This window comes from Oreochromis niloticus, linkage group LG12, assembly GCF_001858045.2.
Source record: "Oreochromis niloticus isolate F11D_XX linkage group LG12, O_niloticus_UMD_NMBU, whole genome shotgun sequence".
Classification (NCBI taxonomy): domain Eukaryota; kingdom Metazoa; phylum Chordata; class Actinopteri; order Cichliformes; family Cichlidae; genus Oreochromis; species Oreochromis niloticus.
In genome coordinates this window covers 29,751,323-29,756,981 of record NC_031977.2, presented here as the reverse complement: position 1 = coordinate 29,756,981, position 5,659 = coordinate 29,751,323, and positions in this window count along the sequence as shown.

Sequence of the window (5,659 nt, the reverse complement as noted above, 5' to 3'; positions counted from 1 at the left end):
TGTGTCCTTCTACACTTTTTTTTCCTTCCCTTCACACCAAGCAATCATTGCACGTGAAATGCCATGTGTCTAATTTCAAAAACAATAGATACCATGTGTGTGTTTTGGGGGGAAAGATGTGGAAACACAGCACTTGGGAGAAAAAAAGGAAAGAAAGAAAGAAAGAAAGAAAGAAAGAAAGAAAGAAAGAAAGAAAAAGAAAACGCTGCTTAAATTAAATAAGGATTAAGATGTGTTTGTGTCTATTTCACACTCCAGCTGTTGGCTCATGTTGAGGAGTAAAGCTAATTAATTCATCACAATCATAATGAAGTTATGTTGTCGTAGTTTTCATGCAACACTATCACTCACTTGACGACTGCTGTGAAATATCATCATTGTGATGTGAAACATATTTGGGTGAATGTGGACATTTATGGTTGATTTCTATGATTTTTAAAACCTAATTAGCTGATAGGAGTTTTTCAGAACAGCTAAGTAGTCTCTGAGATTCATGTCAGTTTTGGTATACTCTTTATGATGGCAAAATAGTCCCAGGAATTGTTTCTGTTACCATCTGCTGGCATAATATGTTTCACAACGTGTCTTGAAGCTTTCAACTCACTGTAGTGCAGACTGCCAAAAACATTCAGATCCTTAAAAAGCAAACATATTGAGGATATTTTTGCACTTACAGTTATGCGCGGAAAGCATAGTGATGCCATTAGAAGATCCTGAAGTGCAGATATCAGAGAGATAGATATGGCCTTGAGGCATCTTTATCTTTCCACTGCCTGCTAACAGGAGCCAGAATGAGTGCACAAGCGCTCTTCTTGATTTGTGTGATGATGTACTGTATGCGTCCGGTTAGAACAAGATGTTTGTTTACAGCCTTGTCCCTGATTTAAAAATGTAACTTGTTCTTTTGTAATTTGTTTTGTGTTCAAGGTGACGTAAAGGGATGACATCTGTCTAAAATGTTACCTCCTGATTAGCCCTTTAATGCACCACTGACAGAGGGATCAGTCGTGGGAAATGGTTCTAAACTGCTGCATTCATTTATATGTTGTAAAAACAGGCTGATCTTACTAGGAAATGTTAGCTCTCAACATTTGTTCTAACAAAAAAGCATAATTTTTCAATTAAAGATAATGAGCCACAACATTCAAAACACAGGTGAAGTCAATAAAATATATCTAATGGTTAATGGCACCTAATGTTCAGTCCCACTAGAGAACAAAATATGACTGCAGCCACCTTGGTTTTTTTTGTATTCACTGACTGACTGCAGTTTGACCACAAAGGTTGGGCGACCTTTTCCTATCGCAAGGTGATTGCACAGGTTACCTATTATGATGCAACCTGTCTCCATACAATTGTGGCCCAACTCAGACTGACTGCAGTCACTCTAAGACAGATAAAGGTCGACATCTAATTTATAAATGCAGACAGTCTGCATAAACAGATTTCATCTGTGGTACATGTGGTACATGTAAAGTTTTGGTCAGAGGGTTCCTTTGTAAGTGCGCATGCGCCATTAGCGTGCTGCCTGCTGTAACCTATAATTTCCTTTGAGATTAATAAAGTATTTCGGATCTCTTACCAATAGGGGAGCTGATTTAGCTGGTTGACAACTGGTTGTGTTCTGGTTATAGTCTGTCACTATTTGTGAAGGAATTTCTATTTAAAATCGATGCGGTTGTGGCTTTAATTGAATGTAAGCAATGAATGTGAATTTATGTTTAACGTGGTTTTACATGTATTTAGATGGCAAAAGATTTACAGTTGTCACTGATTTATCAAAGACAATCACTGTAGTGTTGCAAACAGATTGCATGTAATTGCCAACTTGGCTCCATAAGCAGGCTGACTCCGTCTTATTGCACCAAGACTTTGATGACAGCTGACTGCGAGTGGTCACCGACCTGTTTCTTATTTGTGGAAGCAGCAAGATCACAAATTCATAGCACACAGTCGCAATAATTTCTGGTCATGCCATGGTCTCAAACCACTGTTTCCTCTACTGTGACTGTGGCACATCTTATGAGTCGTGTTTTCAAATGCACTGTCTATAATATTGCCTTGATAATGGCCTTATTAAAATAGAAAATGTACTTGAATGATTTTGGAGGCAATTATATTTATGGTTAGGTTGGTTAGCAAAGTGTCCACAGAAGAAGAATTCTTACATTTTTATAGTTAGTTTTTCATCCCAAATGTATTTTTTCTCTGGCACTACATTAGCTGCTTCCTGTTTATTAATCCAAACTGCCAGACCTTATTTATATCCCTGTGGAAATCTTGGACTCCTGGGCCCAACAAAGGCTGAGCATACGGTGACAAAATTATCTTAAACAATTATCCACTACCAATTAGGGGCACCCTGGAGTGTTTTATCTGCCTTTTTAATGCAATAAATATTTTCCTTCCTAAAACGTCAGGCAACAAGGGGATAGGCCTCAGATGAAAATATATAAAAGAATGTGTTCCTGAGAATGGTGACGTGCCAGAACCCTGGGAGGTAACATCTTGCGATCATGAATTTGCTTTTCTCACAAATATGTGTGAGATGTGTGTGAGAAGTTGTCAAAAAAAAAGCAGAGCTTAGACTGGACTTTTTCATGACATCTAGTGCTATGAACATAGAGGCTAGAATCCAGGTCACATTGAACATCTCAGAGATATGTTAAAATCAGTACAATTATATAAATAATTGTTCCATATCAGAATGGCATTCAATTTCAATTGAGTTAATCGATATCATTCATCAGTTCCATTAACTGCCTGTCCAGCTTAGCTGGAGGATATAGCAGCTGTCATACGAGACATAAAACCTTACCAATCCATTGCAGGGCTAACACAGAGAGACATACCAAGAGATAGTGGACATCAATACATTTTTGTGTAATGCTGTACCAGCACAACTCTGTGATAGGCAAGTCTATGTGAAATGTAGATTTGTTCATTAGGCATACGTTGCACACAAGGATGAGGAGAATCTGTTGCTGAAGGTGACTGAGGAACCAAATAAAAAGAGGTCTTTTTGATCTTTTTGCTGCCTTTGTTGTTCTGTGATTATGTGATGACAGCACTCATGAAGTAACAAAGACATTTTCAGGCACACCAATTGTAGTGCCCTAGCCCTAATCCACTTAAAAGACAGCATGCAGAGTGCAAGTTAAAATATCAAATATAGGTAATACAAGTGAGCTATAAATAATACCTTGATGTTACTAAACAGGTCAAGTGCACAAGTTTTTTTTTGGAAGTCACATAACTTTATGTCCTACTGTTTCTCCTTTTCAAGTTAATTATTATGAATGATGTTGCTTCACAGTTCTTTGAACTCTGACACACAGGGTTAAAGTTTTTTGTCAATTGCAAGTCACTTCTTAGTAATCCTGATGCCAGCTGTTATCTTTTTAGTTGTACATTCAAAGATCTCTGTCAGCCAAGGTCAAAGTGAAAAATGACAGAGCTTTTAGGCCAAAGTGGCAAGGTATAGAATCGAGGCATGCTAGAACTGCAATGGGAATCATGCAAGTGGAACGTGATTTTGTATTTTTGACAATAAATAACAACACATGTGGCTAAAATATAAATTCCCAGCATCCATTCTGTGTCCATTCTCTCCAATGCATTCCTCTTTTTTCCATGTTGCTGTCGTCTCTTCTATTCTCTGTTGCCAGTGCTGCCATGCCAGAGGTTTTTCTCTTTCTTCTTTTTGCTGGGTGGGGGTATACATGTGAAGACATTTTCTTAGTTGACTGTGCTGCAGTACCATTGCAGCTCAAATGACAGGTTGGAAACAAGTGTGTTGCAGAGAGAGAATAAAAAAGAGAGAGAGAAAGAGAGAGAAGGCATTTGGGTAGGGAAGGTGTAGCAGACTGTAGCAGTGTGTGTGTGTGTGTGTGTGTGTGTGGATGTGTACCTAATATAAGGGAGCAGGGAGAAGAGAGAGCAGCAAGGTGGAGAATAGAGAGAATGAGAGAGAGGCCGAGTAAAGCTAGAGAATACCCCCTCCACCCTCGAGTGAAACCTCAACAGGCGTGTTGTGCAGAATCTTAATGGACTCTGCTGTCAGATATGGGGATTTTCCATCCAAATCCTCAGACATAAAGGACACTTACACACACATACACACATACATAAACACTTACACATTCCTAAGCTACTCAGGGAGGGAAAGCACCCTGAAGCAGATGAAGCAGATAACATGCTTCTCAAATTGTGTATTTATATTTGCAAGACAGTGGGAGAGAGAGAAATTATGATGACAGCAATTTAATCAATCAATATCCTATTATCTACTACTGATAGTGCATTACTTTTGCTGTTTGGCCAGCAGAGATAGGGTTTTATCTCATCAGTCGACAGTGAAACATGCACTAGCATGCACTGTTGGGAGTCACTCAGTATGGGAATTGTAAGCAAACACAATCTCAACATCGACTCAAACACTTGCTTTCGAAGACAATTTTCCAATATTTGCAGCAGCCAAAGGTTGGAACAGTATAGAAAATACAGTATACCCAGTCTGTATTCTAAATGTCATAGTTGGGTTTGGTGTTTTCTCACTAAAATAAGTTTAGTTTAGCCAAATAAAGATTTTTTTTTAACAATTTCTGACACACTCTATTAAAGAGAAATAATCCAGAGAAAAACTAAACTGCTAGTAGGGGAGATTTTTTGCAAATTAGACTTCTTTGCTTTTGTGTTACACTTTATTATGTAAATGTTGTCGTTTGAAGTGTCTGCTGTGTAGTCTGATTCACTTGTTAGCAGCTTATGTTGAGCAGGTATACAACTATATCTAAAATAATGAGCATAAGCACTGTTAAGTGGGCTACATAAATTAACTAACATATAGATATTGTAATTTCTTTCATACAGTTGCAATTATGTTTTTTTTTAAAAAGCAGTAGAAAAGAACTTCATGCGTATCATTTTACAGTGAAATGTAAAAACTTTGGTGCTTTTAAAAGTTTAAAGTGGTGATTCTATATTCAAACTGTTCTATGGGATTTGGGACAATAAAACATTTTTTTTTCTATACTATTAATTCAACATGTCTAGCAGTAATTTGACCAGTCAAACTGAATAACAGTTAATTCCTGATTAAACAATACTGATTACATTTCCACATAGGACCAGGTAACCTTGGAAAGCTTTTATTCCCCCTTAATAAATGAAATTATTATTTAAAAACTGCATTTTGTATTTTGGTTATTCTTCGATGTTTAAAAACATGCAAGCGTGACAAATTATACTGTACAAAAAACTCCATAAAAATACAGTACAATGTGCTGTTTACATGTGAAGCAATTTTCCGTATGAATTATTTACAGGCGTTTTTCCCTATTTCTTAACTACTGCAATGCACTGTGGGGAAAAGAACCCCAAAAAGAGGGAAAAGTAAGAGGGAGGGCAGCCATTACACTGACAGGCCTGCACAATTCTGAAAAAAGTTCTTTGGACAGTCAAAGCTGAGTTTTGTATTAGAATGATGAAAAAAGAAAAGCACAGAGAAGAATTGAAACAGTTTGTGATCCAAAGCATACCACAACGTGGAACTGGGTCACTAGGGCTTATTGATGATCTGAATTAGGGGTGTATGGTGACTTTTACAGCAAGATGTTCAAACTATTCTTTTAGGAAAGGAAACAATAAAACAGTATGA